The sequence below is a fragment of the Hemicordylus capensis genome, chromosome 4, assembly GCF_027244095.1.
Source record: "Hemicordylus capensis ecotype Gifberg chromosome 4, rHemCap1.1.pri, whole genome shotgun sequence".
NCBI lineage: Eukaryota > Metazoa > Chordata > Lepidosauria > Squamata > Cordylidae > Hemicordylus > Hemicordylus capensis.
In genome coordinates this window covers 32,946,563-32,967,322 of record NC_069660.1, presented here as the reverse complement: position 1 = coordinate 32,967,322, position 20,760 = coordinate 32,946,563, and the positions used below count along the sequence as shown (strand labels likewise).

The window sequence follows — 20,760 nt, the reverse complement described above, 5'->3', positions numbered from 1 at the left end:
TCCTATATTCTACCAAAGAAAACCACAGGGCTCTGTGGGCACCAGGAGTCGACACCAACTCGATGGCACACTTTACCTTTACACAGACTTGATCCAGTCTTTTGATGCACTGTCCAATTGAATGGATGCAAGTATCCCCCGTTATATCAGCAAGCTGATGCACTAACATTGGATTAGATCTGATTCCAGTTTTTTTTTTAAAGCAATGCACAGCCCTCTTGTAATTAGAGCTGTTTCTGAAGAGAACATTGTAATACCTGGTGACTGTATTGCATAGTGATGGAAGGCAGAATAATATTTCTAAGAAAAGAAAACATGTATGCTTTTTTTATCAGATGAGTTGTAAATATGCAGCTTCCTGCAAGGCCACTTCTTATGTGGAAACTGTGCATACTGCAAGTGAATTATCAGGAAGCTCGATTTCTACAATCCATTTGAAAAAGCATATGATAAAGGCACTTGGTCTAAATCATTTAATGCTCTTGCAGAAAACTGTATGCAGACAAAGCAGCACATCAGGGAACTTAGAAGCAATGGGCAGCATCCAGATTAGTTAGAGGTAGGAACATAGGAAGCTGCCATTTACTGAGTCAGACCATTAGTCGGTCTAGCTCTGTATTGTCTTCACAGACTGGCAGTGGCTTCTCCAAGGTTGCAGGCAGGAATCTCTCTGAGCCCTATCTTGGAGAAGCCAGGGAGGGAACTTGAAACCTTCTGCTCTTCCCAGAGCTGAGGGGAGTATCTTACAGTGCTCACACTTCTAGTCTCCCATTCATATGCAACCAGGGTGGACTCTGCTTAGCTAAGGGGACGTCATGCTTGCTACCACAAGACCAGCAAATAAACTGGTGGATAAGGAGTGTTGAAATTGACATGACAAGTTAAATTGGTTAAATCCAGGCTCAGCTGTGGATTTGACTAATTTAAGTTCCATTAATTTCAGTGGGACTTACTGGAAGTTGCTCAATTTATTCATAACTAGCCGACCCGCACAGAGCTTCTGTGCGCTCTTTGGGGCCGGCTGTCCCCCCTCCCATCCTGTCCCACTCTATCTTGCCTCCCTCCCTCCTGCTCCTCCCCTCTCTTTCCCCCCCTGCCCCTCTCTCTTTCCTCCTCTCCCTCCCCCTTCCCCACGCTCGCCACAGGCTGCTCCATTCACTCCCCCAGCCCCTTGCCCTCTTGCTGGCTCCCTCGTCTCCCCTCACCTGACCATCCCGTCGCTACCTCCTGCTCCCAGTGCCCAGGCTGGGCCGCCGCCACTGCCTCCTCACCCGGGACGGGTCAGGCCGTCCCGCTGCTGCCTCCCAGCAGCCAGCCGAGGCCACTGACGCCTCCTTACCCGGGATGGCCTGGCCAGGCCGTCCCACCACCACCTCTTCTGGCCATTTTGTGGCCCGCTGCCACCACTGCCACCATTTTTTCTTTCCCTTCAAGTCTCGCCCAAGGCCGGAACTTTCACAATGTGTTGTGAGAGTTCCGCCGCAAAATCCAGGAGGATAGACATGCTGGCTAAGAGAATTAAATATATAGATTTCTGCAGAGATGATCCACTTCAGTTTCACTTCTCAGCCTAGATCTCATGGGCAGCATCCAAACTAGTAATTGCATGAATGCAATATGTTCCACTTGCGCAAGGGGGGAGGAGCGATTTCCCCCCATCCCCTCTTTCTTCTTCATCCTGCAGGTGGTTCAGCAAGCTGCAGAGAGAAAGCAGAGTGAGTAAATATTGCCCCTCCTCCCTTGCACACAAGCAGAACTTCCATCCGCGCACTTTTATTTTACTTTATTTTATTTTCTATACTGCCTGATCTAGAAATCTCTATGCAGTATACAGATTTAAGCATAATATAAAAATATATAAAACACTTAAAATTCATAAAACCGATAAAAATCACAACAGATAAAAACACATTAAAGTTTAAAATTTTCAGTTAACAGCCTGGGAAAACAGGTACATCTTCAGGGTCCTCCTACAAACAAACAGAGAAGGAGATTCTCTTATTTTAGCAGGGAGTTCATTTCAAAGCCACAGAGAAGGCCCAGTCCCGAGTTGCCACCAAACGAGTTGGCGGCAACCGTAACTGGACCTCTCCAGATGATCTTAATAGGCAAAGGGATTCATGACAGAGAAGGCGCTCTCTTAAGTACCCTGGACCCAAGCTGTTAAGGGCTTTATAGGTAATAACCAGCTCTTTCTATTTCATTCGGAAACATATTGGCAGCCAGTGCATTTCTTTTAGAATTGGTGTTATATGGTCCCTTCAGGTAAACCCAGAGACCAATCTGGCTGCCACATTCTGTACCAATGGTAGTTTCCGAACTACATACAAAGGCAACTCCACATAGTGCAGTACAGTAGTCAAGCCTAGAGGTTACCAGCATATGTACCACCGTTTTAAGGTCACTTGTCTCCAGAAATAGATGTATCTGGCATATCAGTCGAAGCTGATAAAAAGCACTCCTGGCCACTGCCTCAACCTGAGAAACCAGGGAGAGTTTGGGATCAAGGAGCACTCCCAGAGTACGAACCTGATGTTTTATGGGGCGTGTAACCCCCATCCAAAACAGGCAGATCGAAACCATCTCTCGGATCCCAACCCCCTACAGACAGTACCTCCCTCTTGTTTGGATTCACCTTCAGCCTGTTATCACTCATCCAACCCAATATTGCACATATTGGTTGGGATGCTGCCCACTGTGTTTCTGCTTTTGGAAAGTGGAAATATTTACTGCACCCAATGACCATTTACTGCTGTGCAAAGACATGTCTCTTAATGTCCTATAGGGAAAGTGTGTCTGATATTTGTGGGTATGTTTTTTAAAAATTGAAACTGATTGGCAATTAACATGTATCAATTTATCTGAGTACTAATTTGAGGCTTTACAGTGCATTTTGTGTACTGGCTCAGCCATGGATTTGTTGGATGGTATTGGGCAAATCTTTCTTCTTCTATTTCACGTTCAGGAATTATAGTGCTAAATATTTTTTGTATGGCCCAGAAAATAAAGGAGCTGTGGTCAGATGCAGTGGTCTAGATGTGAGGCAAGGTGAGGAGGGGGTTTGAGTAACCTGCAAAGGAGGTGTTCAGACTAAGGGTTCATGTGGTCATACGTTGCTCCCCACCATGCAAACACATTGGTCATGTGTGGAGTTGCTGTTAGGCTTGTAATTGGGCTGCACTCAAGTAGAGGCTATATATGTAGCTAATGAGAATTGTACTCATGGGAACTTCCCACATGGCAATATTACTTTGTTTCACCACAGGAAGGGTGGGTGTGCGTTCATACACATGGGGGATTTATGTCGAAGTCAGTGCAAGACATTAAGGTGCCATCCATCCATGATTCAGATTTTTCAGCTGGCATTATCTTTGTGCTAAAAAGTTTGACGTTTTAGGGTGCCTTTTTGAGATACTTTGAAACATCTCGACGTTTCTTCTGAGTGAGACGTATGGAGGGGTCATACTGATAGACTCTTCTTAAAGCCTCGCTTTTCTTTTTTTAAAAATTTCTTTATAGAGGTACTCAGTGATCTTGCAGAAAATTGACTTCCTGGAGCAGTTCACCCACTTTATATCATCAGTCTTCTGCAAGATTGACTGGGGGAGCAAAAGAAGGAAGGAAACCCAGATAAATCTATTCAAATGCAATCCCAGCAGAAGAGTTCAGTGGGTACTCTTCTTGGGTGTCAGGCTGCCGCCCGACCCCCAACCCAGTGGCTCTCTCCCCACAGTGCCCCTTCTTTTTCAACCATGAGCGGGAAGCCCCTTTTCTTGGGGAAAATTTTGCCCAAAAATAAGTTAAAAGGAAATTGAAATAATTTTTCATGGGCCCAATTGAAAAATTTTCAAAGACACACACCACATGCACAGGTAGGAAAGAGGAGGGCTGGCGTCCTGCCACCTCTAGAAAGCCATTGCCCATAAGGGGCCAGAGAGAGACCAGTATGAACAGTGCATTGGACATGGAGTTCCAGTGCATCAACCTTTTGTACCGACTATCCTAATGACCACTAGGGCCATTGGGAGTAGAGGTAGCTAGTGAGGGTCTCCTTTACCTGTCCCTGCTTCCCTCAACTCTATGACCCCTGTTTTCTCTCCTCATGTACTTCCTGTAGTGAGTCAGTTCTCTTCCTTTCCTCCTGGAGAGAAGATGGAAACACTAGGATAGATCTTTCTTATCTCAATTTTACTTTACCAATAAATCAATTTAGTTTAGTCTCTACAGTGATCTCCATGCATGTTACTTAAATAGCTGCAACAACTAAGCTCTGCACTCTGTAACTGGAGTGGTAGCTTCCTTGGTGCTTTGCTAAATAATCAGAAACGTCAGCATAAATGGGCCAAAGAAGGCCTAGACTGACCTTCAGGACTCCTGGGGAGGCCAGTAGGGGTTGGGGGAACCGCTGCAGCCCCACAGCTGCTGAGAGTATGAATTTTAAAGCAATTTTACTTTAAATTAAATCAATTTTACATTAGGGGCTTTGAACTGGGCCCAAATGGTTCTAATTTGTACTGAGCCAGTGCCCAGTCTGGAGGCGGGGAGACAGTACCAAGCCAGTCCAGTCTGAATCTGGTTCAGATCCGAACTGAACCAGGAAAACCGGTTTTGTGCACACCCCTAACTATGGGAAGGCATAAGCTATGTGAATGTAATGTGTATCCTACACTACACTAAGCTCATGTTTGCTTAAAATTTGAAATTCAATTTCTTATGAGCAGACATCTTACTAGGATTCCACATCCCCTCCCCCCACCGAAATGTCTCTGTGCAGATGCATCTAGACCTTCTCTGGTGGTAAAAGCTGTGCTTTCTCCTTCTCTAGCCTTAGAGTGCACCTCTCCTTTGTGTGTGGGAAAGGGGGGGAAGTCAGACAATTGAGGGAGACCAGGGCATTCATGAATATCATGCCAAAGATAAACATACAGATTTTATAATGTCTGGAAGAGCCCTTACTCTATATATTTGGAAGAAGAAATGTACCCCACTTTCCCTTGGAAAAGTGAGAAGGTAATTTTAAAAATATGTTGGTAATATCAATAACAGTGATATCATTGACAACAATGATAGCAAATATGCACAATTTATACAAGTTACAGAATATAGTTTGGTTTTTGCACAGAGGTTGATTTCCATTTTTAGCACAGAGAATAGATATTATTATAAAGCTCTCAGAATCACTAATATTTTTTACGTATTTCAAGATAAACATTTCAGTTTTAATATTAATGTTTTTAAAGAAATTAATATTAAAGACATTAATGTTTACCCCTGATAACTTGGCAAAGAGGCACCTTTTAATGTGGTGATTCTCTTTATTTAGCAGGGGGAGAGTAACTGGCCCTATCCACCCCCAGCATAGTACCGCCAATGACTGTTGGTGGTATCTATCTTATGTTTCTTTCTAGATTGTGAGCCCTTTGGGCAGAGGGTTCCATCGTATTTGCTTGTTATTTCTCTGTGTAAACTGCCCTGAGCCATTTTTGGAAGGGCACTATAGAAATCAAATAATTAAATGAATAAATAAAATTTAAGACATTAATATTAAAACTGAAATGTTTATCTTGAAATATGTAAAAAAAATATTAATGGTTCTGAGAGCTTTATAATAACACCTATTCTCTGTGCTAAAAAATGGAAATCAACCTCTGTGCAAAAACCAAACTATATTCTGTAACTTGTATAAATTGTGCATATTTGCACGTTTGCCGTATTTAAATAACTTATTCTGTTAGGCTTGGGGAGAGGTAGGGAGCCATGCAGGAGAATGAAGCCCCACCCCTTCATGTTGTCAATCATACTGACATTCTCCTTCCTTTCTGGGCTTTCCTTTTCACCAGGCTTTACCAGTATTTAAAGCAAAGCCTGGTTTTATAGCTATAAGAGATAATAAGCTTAAATCCATCTAGAGCCTTGGGAGTCAGGAGGTATATAAATTAAATAAATAAAATATGATAATAACCCACCTGAAATAAAGGAAGAGAAAGAAAAGAAGATACCTGAGGAAGATGTAGAGTTCTGTGATTTGTACCCAATTACAGTTTTCTGAGCCTGCATGGAATAGGCACAGCCTGTTTCATGGTAGCAGATGTATAAGTTTTTCACCTAATATATTGGAAAGACCATTTAAACTGAGATGTGTTTTGAACTCATCCCATTCAGTGCCCGAGTATTTTTACTCTGTCTACTTTTGGTAACTGCTTTGCAACAGAAATATTTATGCTCTGCCTCTAAACATTTACCTGGGTCTGCATAACCACATACCTTTTAGACATTCTGCTAGACCATGGGTGGCCAACCAGAGGTGCTCCAGCTGTTGTTTGACAACTCCTAGCACCTTCAGCTATAGTGTTTGTGGGACTTGTAAGATGATGGGTGTTGGAATCCAACAGCTGGAAAGCCTTGGATTGGTGGTAGAACTTTCACCATTTCCTTACAACATTGTTCTGCAATCTTTTCTGTCCTTGTTACCATAGTAGATTCTTGCTCCCAGAGCTATAGGACCGTCCTTTCTCTAGGGAAGTACCTAGAGAAAGGAGGTACCCAGGCTTATTTATCTATTTGTAAATGTGTAGGTCACTATTTCAAGTTGACCTCAAAGTGGCTTACAGCAATTAAACCCCTGCTGACTGAGCAAAGAGGCATCTTTTTAAAGTGGTGACTATCTTTATATAGCAGGGGCAAAGCAATTGGCCCTATCCAGTCCCAGCACAGCATCCTTCCAGTGGCTGTAGCTGGGGTCAGTCTTATGTTTCATTTTAGATTGTGAGCCCTTTGGGGATAGGGGACCATCTTATTTATGTGTTTATTTTTCTCTGTAAACCGCTTTGAGAACTTTCGTTGAAGAGCGGTATATAAATATCTGTAGTAGTAGGGAGGTACCTAGGCTTATTTATTTATTTGTACATGTGTAGGTCACTATTTTAAGTTGACCTCAAAGTGGCTTACAGCAATTAAAACAACAAATCCAAAACAATACAATAAAGCAGCAAAAGCACAATAAAAATACTAGTGGAGAAACCAGACTTTCTCCCCATCTTTTACCCTCACAACAACCCTGTGAGGGAGACTGGGCTGAGAGGGAGAGAGACTGGCCCAAGGCCCTAGAATGAGCTTCATGACTAAGTGGGGATTTGGACCTGGGTTTCTTTATTCCAAACCCAGCCCTCTAACCACTATACCACACTGGCTTTTTGTGATTTTTCTAATTGGGGAAAGTAACATTTAGTCTGATTAGTGCTGTCCATTAATTGCAAGATCCCCAGAAAATGCGGTGGATTTTCTGCAGCATGTGCATACACATTTGACATAGCTCTTTTCATGTATATGAGAAGCATGCTATAACCTAATATGTGTTAAAGCTCGCTGACAAACTTCTGGCACTAACTAAATTTCACGTTTAGCCTTTCTGTTAATAAATATTACTTATATAGGAAAAATGTTTGAAGTCCAAAGTCTTGATGAGGGCTGGAAAATTATTTCCAGCTATAAAATTTCAGCAACAAATTTTTGTTGCCTATCTTGTACAAGGCTTTAAAAATATCACCAGGTGTGTGTTCAGCTCTGTGTTCAACCAGTCAGTTGATGATAGTCAGCCATGACCCTAGCATTCTCTTCTCAAGGTCCCACTTGTAAGCAGGGCCGGCTCTCATCCCATTTGGCACCTGAGCAATGTGCACTTGGCAATGTGCAAAGCATTGCTCTTATTCTTGCAGCTCTTCGGCAGTGCATAGAACATGCTGTACTTCAACCAGACAAAATATTTTACTCATGAAGCTTTGTTGGCACATAGCTCATCAGGACTTTTTTCATTCGCTGGGCATCATTTTTCACTCATCACAGACTAGTGGACTAGTGGATTTCTGCAGCCCGGTTTATGACAATAGAAATATTGCCCAGTTCAACTGTAATAATAACTCTTGTGCTACAGTAACACACTATAAGAATGAACTATATCTGGCGTTAGGCCAGGAATGCACAACTTTGGTTCTCCAGCTGCTTTTGGACTACAGCTCTCATCATCCTCAGCCACAGTGACTAATAGGGATGACTGAAATTATAGTTCAACATCTGCAGGAAGGCTGAAATTGTGGAGCCATGCTTTAGGCTCATGCATTCCCCTTCCCCCTCCTCCACATGCAATATGAACTTGGAACTATGGTTGATTCTAACTCTGGATAACACACCAGGATAAACCATGGTTTATATGTAATGGGAATTGTGGTTCACCGTTCATCAAAAGTGAAAGTAGAAGCCTTCTCTGTCCTCCTTCGTCCTTGTGCATGGAGTAAGAGAGGGAGTGAGGTGTGTGTGGCTGAAGACCTCTGTGGTGTGTCCATGATTATCTTAACAAGGCCATTATCCCACTGAGGTTCAATTTCAAAGTGGTATCGGGCATGTAAAATAGCTGCTGTTGCATTTAAATTGGGTGCCAAATCCTATGTGTGCAGCATTAGTAAACCAGTGTGGCTTGCACCTGATATATTAACGCATACACAGCCACCAGCAACCCAATATATGCTGTTGTGAGCTCTTTGGAGGAAGGGTGGGTTAAAAATAATAAAACTCAAACATGATGTCAGCGGCATATAATTCCCACATGGGTAAATTTCTTTCACTTGTAAATCTGACTTGATTTCAGTAGGATTAAGTGTTTAGCAGGCTGCAGATTTTTTTTAAAAAAAGGGTATGTCTGCACTAGTGTTGCAGTTCTTGCTGCATGTTCTTCATCCCTCAGTATTGAGTAGTACTTTTCTGCATTTTCCACACATCAGTGTTTCATCCTGCATTTAAGATTATAGGATGTTTGTTGAGTTGTTTACAATATTATATGGGTGTGGAAGGAAACAAACACAAATGAGAGAAGGGAGCCTTATTTACAGCTTAGGGGACTTATTTAATAGACTGTATTGTCCATTTAATTATGGACTATATATTACATAACTACAAGAAACACTTTCTCTGTTATGAAAATTGTATTACAGCTTGGCTCTTGGTTACAAACAACTCTGCTTTAATGTCACAGACTGCTGCCAACAGCTGCCTTAGAAAGACAGAGCAATTGTAAATAAGTGAAACTTGTGTGGCAAGAAAGATGGAAAAACGTGTTCTGGCTGGGTTATGGAGACAGCTGGAACATTTGTCTTACTCTTAAAACCACCACTCCACATAAACTTCCCCCACCCTGGTTAATAATGAACAGGCACCTATATGATGTCTTGATGGGTGCATATTGTAAAACTTAACCTCTTGTGAAATATGTGAACACGTTGTTTTGATTATTGTTTCCAGGGACTGAAAAACTGAGAGGAATTCTTTGCTGATTCAGAGTGAGGACAGGAAACATTACCTTCACTTTGATTTGGCTATACCAAATCTTATCAATGATGTAGTGTCATCAGGAAGCTTATTCATAATGAGAGCAAAGGCCATCCAGCCATCACTCTGATTTGGCTTTGAGACTTGAGCAAATTGCCTACTTAGTCCATGACTGATTGTGATCACCTCAGAAAGAAGCCTCTCCCCTCCTCTGTATGTCACCAAAGTTATAGTTCATGAGAAGAAGCATCTGCAAATAGGTGATCAGTGTTCCCTCTAACAGGGATTCCCAGATGTTGTAGACTACAACTCCCATAATCCGCATCCAAAGGTCATTGCTGCTGGGGATACTGGGAATTGTAGTGAACAACATCTTGGAATCCATGTTAGAGGGAACAGTGTGATGAATCGCATACAAAAAAGATAAGCAAAAGGAGTTAATGTAACCTCTTGCCCCCTTAAACTCATCCCAAACGTTTTCACGGGCAAAGATTCAGTGCACCCTAGACAATAATAAACAGTTTTAGTACTGCCAAAAACACACATTATTGGAATAAATTTTACTCATATGTGACGTAACCAGAGCAGACATTGGAGAACTTGATTGATTGATTGAACTTAAGTGATAGAAAAAATAGTTTCCAGTTGACAAAGTTTTGCTCTAAGGATAATCAAAATGTGTTTCAAATGAGAGTGTATGTGTGAACAAATTGGCATATACTTTTGTTTATATAACTCAACATATATGCAAAGAATGTGCTTTTCTTAGGATTATCTCCTAATTAAATAAATATTGGCTGATTACTAATAAAGATGCATATGACTACAAATCTGATGAAACATTAAAATGGTTCTAAAGGAGAGGTGATCTATGCATGTGTTGCAACAAGTTCTGTGTTAGAAGAGGCACTACATCCTTTGTAAGAAGAAACAGGAATGCTTCTTCTAAGAATATACCTGTGACTTGCATTCTTTGTAAGTAGTTATAGATCTGTACATTAAATTAGCTCATTTTAATCTAACCTGTGCCTTCCCCAGCAGTGCAATCCTATGAGTGTATATTCAGAAACTTCCTCCCTAGTTACTATGCTTAGGATTGCAATCTAAATGTTGCAGAGCTAGATATGGTTATTTTTATTTGGGGAGATGAGCACAGTGAAAGTGGGCTAGAGAGAGAAAATGGGTCAAAATGACAGGAAAAAGGAATCATGGGGCTGAGACAGAAAATTATAATACCACAAATAATTAGTAACTCTGCCCAGCTGGTTTTCAGCTCCTACTTAATTATACCCCATTCTTTTTTATGGAACTACTTTTCTTCCACCAAAAAAAAAACCTCTGCTAAATATCATATTTACTATATAGAAGTGTAGGCTGTATCCAGCCTTAACTTCCAGATATTGGTATCTGCATGTGCAAATTGGCTACCACTAAGATGTGGATAATTCACAGAAAGCTTAGGGCAAGATGGGAAGGGTTTTTTTGGTTTTTGGTGGGGTTGACTAAATGACAGCTGAATAAATGGTTTTACGACTCTTCTGTTCTGAGCAGACTAGGTAATTACTGGACACATTATTAATTAATGCTATTGAAATCGTGCCGAGAGGTTTCACCTTGCTGTCATAACAAAGACAGTAATTGCTCAAGAGTATAGTAATCAATGCATGGGCTTGGAGAAAACGTGGATGCCAGTAGACAGGGGAGTATTAGATAACTGTGTGATGAAGATAATGGGATAAGTGTGTCCATGCCTTTATCTCTTCTTCTTCCCTCTTGGAATGCAACATTTAATTGCTTCATAGGTTTAAGGTTTAGGCTTGTAGTTCTGTTTAAGTATTCAGAGCTGTTTCATGGATGCTCATTTTTGTCCCACTACACTGATTCCTGTACCGAGCGTTTCCTGCAGCAAACTTATAAAATATACAGGGCAAATGTGCATCCCTACACACACATTTGGCAGCTAATCAAGGTTCCTTGTCATGAGTTGGAAACACCAGTGTAACACTGTAGCCACAACTAACACAAATGGTGTGTACAGCGTGAACTAGACATCAGATGGCAAACCTTATGGACTGAAATGGTACTGAGGACCATTCTAAAGCTGGTTCTATACATGCAGATTTCTGGCTTGTACCATTTCAGGTTGCAGGTAGGATTGTCACTTTTCTGAATGCCCTTCCAAAACACTCTGTGTAGAGTAAACTATATCTTCCTGATCTGCTGTGTTTTTACATGCAGGAAGCCCCCCCCCCCCCCCCCCCGCAATGGGAGAAAGTATTCAAAAATGCAATCTTCTGCCAATAGTATGATGTGGTACAGTCCAAGAATTATATCATCCTACTGTACTACCTCAGTCTTCCTGAATTCAGCCTGATTTAAATGTTATGCTGGATGCACATGAAGAACTTGTCTGTGAAGTGTTTCATTTGTCCAGTGCCTTATTTAAACTCCTTCACCTTCCCTGAACATGTACTGATGGCACACAGGAAACTGCCATATACTGAGTCAGACCATAGGTCTATCTCGCTCAGTGTTATCTACCCAGACTGGCAGCGGCTTATCCAAAATTGCAGGCAGGAGTCTCTCTCAGTCCTATCTTGAAGACGTCAGGGAAGGAACTTGGAACCTTCTGCTCTTCCCAGAGTGGCTCCATCCCCTAAGGGGAATATTTTACAGTGCTCACACATCAAGTCTCCCTTTCATATGCAACCAGGGTAGACCCTGCTTAGCTAAGGGGACAAGTCATGCTTGCTACCACAAGACCTCTTCCCTATCCATAACCCAAATGGGACACTATGTTGAATATCAACTGAGGAGCCAGTTTAAGTAAGATGTGCGGCAGAAAGTAAATTCTGGGTCCAGCATGGGTAAATTCTTCTTGTTCATGCTTAAATTAGGCCTTGCTTATGTATACAGGGGAGTCAGGTGGTAAAAGTCTTGAGGTAATAGTGGGCTGTATTATTTCAGGTGATATGGAGGCATTTTATGTTTGGGTGGAAGGACAACTCCCTGCATATATTTATTTTATTCCTAGCACATCTGAGCCAAAGAAACTCTGACCTTCTTCTCTCTGCTGTGCTACCTCTTTATTTACTGGGAGATTTGCATAAGGAAGTATTCAAAAATGAATTCCCCACCTTGCAGTCTGAAATGAAGTCAGTTTTACTACCCCTGGACCCTACCATCTTATTTCCCAACTATGCCACAAATGTGCATCCAGCGTATAGATCTGGTGTAGGAGAGAAAACCTAGAAAATTGGTTCATATTAGGGATGTGCACAAAATTGATTTTGCGTTCTGTTCTGAGCTTGGAACGGAATTCTAAATCCGTGAAGTGGGCCATTCCGTTCCAAGCTCAGGGCAGGCCTTCCTTCATTTGAAGGGCTGTTCTGAGCTCGAAATATTCAAAACAGCTCGTTTTGAGTCAGAACGTTCCAACCGTGGACCATTTCGCACATCCCTAGTTCAGATGTAACATGTAGGTTAATGTTTACATTAATAAATGTCCACCAAAAATACTATTGGCAATTAAGGATCAGGATAATTTGTTTGTTTTTGGCAGGGTGGATTTTTCGAGTGATTTTTCAGTCACTTGCAAACCTTGGGAACTGCAAGAATGTAAGCAACAGAGACTTCTGCCCTGTCTCTCTAGTGGTCATCTCACTTGCCCTTCTCTCCAACTTCTGTGGGGCACAATTAGATTTGCTACAGTGGGGAAAAAGAAGTTTTTTTATTAGACCAATAGAGTTTCTGAGCTAAGATGCAGAATCCCCCTAAAGGAAGTTGCTAGGGAGCATTTACCATAAAACAAACTCTGCAGGCCCATTCATATATTATTTTAGGTTGCTTTTTGCACTGACAAAAGACCATCTGGCTCCCAACCATGTTCAACAGTCTCCATATATTCTGCCACTGCCAATAGCTAGGAATATGACTATAGTTCCGTGGCCAGCAAAACAGAAAAAGCAAGCAAAACGTGTCCATGAAAATATATTTGCCCTTTTTTGCCTTGCCAACAATATCCTGAGAGAAGGAAATTCATTTAGGTGAAGGAATTCTCAAAGGAGGATAGCGAACTACTTTGGGAAGGGTGGCTGTGATGTGACTGTGGAGAATATAATTTGGCTAGAACCCTGAAGAGAAAAATGAATTGCAAATGGGCATGTAAAAATAAATTCTCAGTCCTATAATATTTACTCACAGTTAGAGTGGAAAGAGCCCTTTCCTGATACTTGATCTGTACTGTCCTTAGTGTTTTTTGTTTTTTATATGCACAATGGGAATTACAGACTTTTTAATCAAGCTGCTGTAGAAAAATGTTGTCTTTATATTCACTGGGGATGACTGCAATAAATTAAAACAGCTTCCATTAGCCCCCTACATACTTAGCTCAACCACTTAAAATTACTTTGGACTGTGCCCTTGTTTGACCTCTTCACCTCAGCTCAGATATTCTCCTTTCCAAAACACAGCAGTACTGATTAGAGTCTTCAGAGTTTGCTTTTGTGAATGAAGTCACAGATCAGCTCGGGGGGAGCAGGAAAGCGGGGGGGGGCGCCATCATGGTGAAAATGAAGCAACTTTTGAGTTCCAAAAGCACGGCTCATAATCTGATTTGCTGACAGTCTGCAGTTTTCTGCAGAATTTTCTGCCCAAGAAATGGCTTATGTGGCAGACAAATATATTGTTGTGTGCTCCCCACTTCCCTGAGTGATGAGACGTTCTGGGGCAGTGGTATCCAGCTGGCAACAATGCCCCTTTTGGTTTCCTTTGGAGGATAGAACACTGGGGACTTGTGGTGTTTTTATAATGTTTGTTTTATTTACAAATATACAAATACTGTAGAGCAATGATTTTCAAGTGAGGGCCACTTTGGCATAAAACCTTAAATGTGAGAGCCGTTTCCCACTGTGCTGACCTCCAGACAGTACTGTGCTTTCTTAGTGCTTAGAGGGTGCTTTAAGAGAGATGGAGCCCGCTCTTAAGGGCTCTAAACTAGGAGGAAATCACTTGAAAGGGCTATACTTCCCAGCACTTTGTACATGCCATCCAAGATGGTGCAGAGTCCCTCTGCCAGCACTAGGCATAGCACAGCACTGCACTGTGAGAATTCTTACCTCCACATGGTGCCAGGGGGACTGTGCAGCTTTGGCTGAAGCTTCACACAGGCCCAATAAACAATTAGTTGTAGTTGTCTGCCACATAAATAGTGTGCTACATTTAGGGTTGATGGGGGCTACCACACCTGGGTCTTACAATGACGAACACTGCTGTAGTGCATAAGTGAAGGCAATCATTCAGTATACACTCTTCTACTAGGCAGGATTGTTGCTCCATATCAGAGTCCCAGAGATATATACCTGTACCCATTCGATGCCTTCAGTTTGCAGCTCTTTCCACCTCTATCTCTCTCAGTTCCAGTCTGCAAGCTCTTTCTTACACGTGTGTGTGCACCCACTCAGCCCTCCTCCCTATCACTCTATGTGTCTATGAGACCTTCCCCCAATCTCTGATGACTAACACCCGAGAGATCTCCAGATAGCGGGAAATCATTTTCTGACCTAATTCCATTGAGGAATTTTCAGCCAACCATCTTGGCCTATGAATAAGCAGTCTCCCTAAAGACCAACCAGCATCCCTATTTCTATGTGTTAGAATATACGTACAAATGGATTTGCCTGCACATTTTATTATAGACTGAGCAAGGGGGTACATCTGTAAAAGTGAAGATATTAAGACAACCAGCCTCTCTGTTCCCCACAGCTAGCACCCATGGGGTTGTCAAGAGCTTCAACAGTTGGCTGTCCAGCTTTTAATCCAAAGTCATTATGGATGACTATGGCTTAAATGACTAATTTTAATCATAGTCATTCAGGTTTTACCAACGTGGGGCACAGTGGTCCATGCATTTTGGCTGGCCTTGATAGGTAGCCATTGTTTGTGACAGCCCCCTCCACTCCTCCAAGACCTTTAGCATATGCCAAGTGGTGGGCAAAGCTTAGCACTAGGCTAAAGATACTCAGAAATTACAAAAGGGTGCCTGGTTGCTTCTGGTGCTTCCAGAACAAGATGCAATGTGAGTCAGTGACCCTACCCAGGGGTGCAGCTAGGTAATTTTGGACCCTGGACCCGATGAGTTTATGGGGGGGGGGGGGCCCTGAAAAATATGCATCCTTTCTGTTGATTCTATGTGGTCGCTAAGAGTCGACACTGACTTGACGGCACTTAATCAATCAATCTGTCTATATACATTTTGCCACAAACCCACTGGTCTGGGCTGGAGTGCATTTGAGTGGGGAAAGAAGACTACACAATTCCCACAGGATTCATACCTCTTCTTGATCATTCACCAAAAACCTAGTGTTCTGGGCCAGAATACATTTGGCCAAAAGGAAAAAAGACTAGCCCAGCCATTCTGGGAATGTAAAGGGTTGGGCAAAAGATGGGGAGGGCATGTTGTCCTTTTTTTTATTAAGGCAAAGGGCAGATTCCTTCACATGGGGTGGGGGGTTCAATTCCAGATGTTTTTGTGATCTTTTGCTATGAGCTACTTATAGGACTTCTTTGAAGTTTAAAAAAAATTCAAAAAGTCATTAACAATCAGATTGATCGGTCCACTTCAAGATCAATAGACCAATCCTGCTAACCTGTCCTACATTTGAGCCCAGTTTCAGAACTCTAGGCCAAGCCATTTCAGAGATGTAAAATGGGCCCTCTCTTCCTTTGGGGAAAAATATTGGGTCCTCTAGGAGAGTAGGCACATGGAGCTGGGCCCCCAGATCCATGCCAAAGGCATCCTCGACCCTACCCTTTCCCTGAGCTCCTGAAGACTTGGAAGAATGGTTTGGTAAGATCATTCGTCTTCGCCCTGGGGTTTGGGGATGGCCAGAAGCAACATCTTGTTGAGGGTCTCCCAGCTTGGTACAAAATTAAAGGCTGACTTCCTTGAAATCCTCTGTGTATGCCAGGGAGAGGAGACAGTCCCTCTCCTTCCTCCCAGCACAAAGTGCGAGACCCTCCCTCCTCCAGGTTCTCTGAAGTACTCAGGGGACAAGGATCACTCATATCATGATAGCAACTTGCTACCTTTACATAATGTGGGCTCTGTTCAAGGCCCATGCTATTTGCAAATGTTTCTTTGGACCCAATACTTTTTTCAAACAATTCTTTCCCACGTGCAGCCCAGAGGTGTGATAGTGGAAGTATTATGTGGCAAAAAAGAGGCATGTAGCATATGTTAATACTCTTTCCAGCCACCCTGGAGATGCATAGAGATTCCATATATATGGGGGCAGGCTTTGGTTACTGAATGGTGAGGAAAATGCATTCTGTCCATGCTTGGTGATTCCCTCTTTATTAATGCTACATGGCTTTCATTGTAACCTAAAATTATTCAGTATCCTTGAGCAAGTCACTGTCTTCCAGTCTCAGTTATCCCAATCTATGCAATTGAAAGAATGGCCTATGTTGCAGAGTTGCTAAAAGGATGAAACAAAACATACACTTTGTACGTTATTACATATGAAGCAAGGAGATAACCCATTTCCGTAGGATTATATATAGTTTAACAGCAAAATATTATTCCTCAATTACCACTGATGTGAGAAAACATTTTGCTTTAAATAAGCAATGATGTCTGCTGGCTCCTAACTGCTGGACACACCGTGCCTGTTTGGTGAGGGCTAAAGGAAACGGTTCAGAAGCTGTATGTAGCCAGTTGAGGAGAAATAAGTCTGAATTATGCAACTGGCAAACAAGAAGGAACATTGGTGATGGTTCTAAGATTATGCTCTTGCTTTTGGGGAAATGATACTACTTTAAAGACTTTAAGGGAGGAAGGCTGGTCTTGTGGTAGCAAGCATGAATTGTCCTCATTGCTAAGCAGGGTCCACCTTGGTTTGAAATTTGAATGGGAGACCATATGTGTGAGCACTGTAAGATAGTCCCTTTAGAGGATGGGGCCACTCTGGGAAGAGTATCTGCATGCTTGCATACAAAAGTCTTCCTGACATCTCTAGATAAGGCTGAGAGAGATTCCTGCCTGCAACCTTGGAGAAGCCACTGCCAGTCTGTGTAGACAGTACTGAGATAGATGAACCAATGGTCTGATTCAGTATAAGGCAGCTTGCTATGTCTCTCATTGCCTGCTTGCCTTCCCTCCATGTTTCATAGGAAGCTGCTTTATACTGAATCAGCCCACTGGTCTGTCTAGCTCAATACTGTCTGTACTGACCAGAAGAAGCTCTCCAGGATTTCAGGCAGAATGTCTTCCTGGTCCTGCCTGAAGATGTCAGGGATTGTGTACAAAACATTTGCTCTTTCACTTTATTACAGCCCCATTATCGTGTCCAACTTTACTATTGTAAATACACAGATATTACCAAGTGCCATTAAGTCTCCAGTATTTTCTCTTTACAAGGAAGTGGTAAAAATTCTGCAACTTCCTACTGCTTGAGTAAGAGAGGTAATTACATAGCACTTCTAATTTAACTGCTTTTGATTCCAGTTGATAATCTTTTATAGTTTCTATTCTATTTTCTACCCAGGAGGACGAAATATGTGGAGCATTACAGAGCATTGGTGAAACTGTTTACACAAATGGTCTGATTCTGTGCAATTAATATTTGAGTCCGTTTAAAATATGTTAGACCCCTTGAACTATGGGGAGATGTTGGGTTTGGGAAGAGAACACAGTTTACATTGTTCACCGTTTCCCTTTAAGATGTTATGTCTCTCTCTCACGCTCACTTTAAATATGTTAGGAGGACAGTATGCCAAACAGAGTTGCCCCAGTCTTGTACATGTTCCAAGACAAACTTACTGTACTATATAAAGTAAAGTTCTGCCGTCAAGTTGGTGTTGACTCCTGGCAACCACAGAGCCCTGTGGTTGTCTTTGGTAGAATACAGGAGGGGTTTACCATTGCCATCTCTCACACAATATGAGATGATGCCTTTCAACATCTTTCCTATATTGCTGCAGCCCAATATATGAGTTTCCCATAGTCTGGTCTATATATATGCATGAGTGTAAAAAGGTTCAGGAACTTAAGCTCTGTATTGTGTGCGTGTGCACGTATGTGCAGATGTGTATGTTTAACCTGAGTTCGTTGACATACAACTGACATTGCTGTAAAAGTTTTGCATATTTTGAAGCTCTTTCTTTCCTTGCTAACTAGGAATGGTACAACAACCAGAACATGCCGTTCTCAATTATCGTAAGAGAGTGAGTGCCAAAACAGCTTGCAAAGCTTAGTCCTGCTGAAAGAGCTATAACTGACATTTCATAAATCACGACACAGGTACTAACATGCTGTTAGAGACAAATGTCTTTAGCCATGGTAATTGTCTTCCAGATTCTACTCCTGTAATTACTTACTGTTCTTTGGCTCACCAACCGGGTATTTTCCTCTGCTGTCATGCTTGGTGCAATCATGGCAGGCAAAATAGAGAACATGCACGAAACCTTCTTTTCAACATCATCAGTGTTAAAATTCCAATGACATTTTCATCAAGAGAATCATGGTGGCTATAATTGCAGCACTTTTGAAGCAATCCTTGGAGGAGGGAATACTGTATGAACTATTTTACAGATGTCTAACCGATCAGTGTTGGCCTGATACTGCAGTATCTCTCAGCCTTGCAAAAATATTTGCCAAATCATAACTAGAAAACAAAGTACATAATAAGTAGAGGGTTTGTGATATTACTGGAGTTCTTTCTAGGGCTGACATATTTCCAAAAGGGTCAACACAACAATGGGCTACACCAGGAGAAGGAGCAGTGAAGGCATGCTTGACCAATAACTTAGGAACTTATTTTCCTGCATTTCCATCTCCATAACTGGTAATAATATGCATATAGTGTATGCAAGCTCTCTTGAGCTATTGGCATAGTAATGATAGCATTGTGAGATTTTGATAACCCTCCAGTTACCATGAAAGGCAAGCAAAGAGAATGCCCTTAGTGGGAGTGAGTTACTTCACTCTGACCTCTCAGAGTTTTCAACTAAAGCTCTTCCTTCGCCTCGGATAGCTCCACAAATGGCCTTTATAAGCTCCTTTGCCCCCTCACCGGAAAGTCAAGAGATGGCTCTTGTTTCTCTTTCTACTACCCATCTCCTGTGGAATGGAAAGAGGCTCCCAGCTTGCTGTCCAGTTGCCTGTTGCCCCATGACCATTATAACATAATCAGCTGGAAATGGCTGTTGCTAATTTCCATAATGCATAACTTTATTATTTATTTATATGTGTATTTATTTATTATATTTCTATACCGCCCCATCCAAAGGCTCTGGGCGGTGCACAACAAGTAAAATACAAAAACAAACACCATTTATAACAAGCAGGTTAAAACAATATAAAAACAAATTTAAAACAGAGATTTAAAACCAATTAAAAATACTTTAAAACAATTTTAAATATTTGGAAGGCCAGGCCAAACAAGTAATTATTTAGGGCTCTCTTGAAGGCCAACAATGAGCCCAAACTATGGATATCTGCTGGGAGTGCATTCTACACGAGGAGCAGCTACAGAGAAGGCCCGGTTCCAAGTCGCCAACAAATGTGCTGGTGGTAACTGGAGATGGACCTCTCCAGATGACATCAATGTGCTATAGGGATCATACAGAAGAAAGTGCTCTCTAAGATAACCCAGGCCCAAGCTATTTAGGGCTTAAAAGGTGGTAACCTGCACTTTGCCCGGAAACATATTGGCAACCCATGCAACTATTTGAGAACAGGCATAATATGGTCTCTTCAAGTTACCCCAGAAACCAGTCTGGCTGCTGCATTTTGAACTAACTCAAGTTTCTGAACTATGTACAAATTTGTCCTCATAGAGCAAATTGCAATATTCAAGTCTGGAGGTTAATGGCTGATGCATCAATGTTTTGAGATGGTTCTATTCAAGGAATGAGTGCAGCTGTTGAATCAGCCAAAGTTGATGGAAAGCGCTCCTGGCCATAGCCTCCACCTGGGATACCAGAGTGAGGCCTGGACCCAGTAGCACTCCCAAGTTGTGTACCTCTTCATTCTGGGGGAGTGTAACCCCATCCAGAACAGGAAGATCTAATCAGGGCTGCAAAACTCAAATATACTAGTGGGCTGGAACCCATCCACAACTTGGCGTGCAGGGGCAGAGATCAATTTTTAGCACATTATTACATTGAAATTAAAACTTGTGAATCTGTTCCCCTTCCCCCATCAGTGAACCCGTAGTTTTAACCAAGGATAATGGCCAGAAAATTGGTCCTGTCCCTGCTCAATCAATGGGGCACCTGGAGTACATGCCAGCCACAAACAAATGCCAAGTCCTCTCCTCTCTATAAATTATTGTTGCTTTCAGCCTGCGATCCTAGGCATGCTTACATGGGAGTAAGCCTCACTGGGTACACCATGGAACATATTTCTTAGAAAACATACATAGAATGGTGCTATAAGGT

General features: G+C 42.1%; 1 protein-coding gene across 5 annotated transcripts in view; it reads left to right on the top strand.

Moving 5' to 3' along the window:
- The window catches only part of EYA2 (EYA transcriptional coactivator and phosphatase 2), a 210,011-nt gene that overhangs the window by 23,732 nt on the left and 165,519 nt on the right, over window positions 1-20,760 (top strand). Inside the window, exon 2 of one of the 5 annotated variants that reach the window (XM_053247336.1) lies at window positions 18,497-18,619. The exons of the other annotated variants lie outside the window; for them this stretch is intronic. The gene's annotated coding sequence lies outside the window, so the exon portion shown is untranslated. The remainder of the gene's footprint in view (window positions 1-18,496; window positions 18,620-20,760) is intronic. 5 annotated transcript variants of the gene reach the window in all.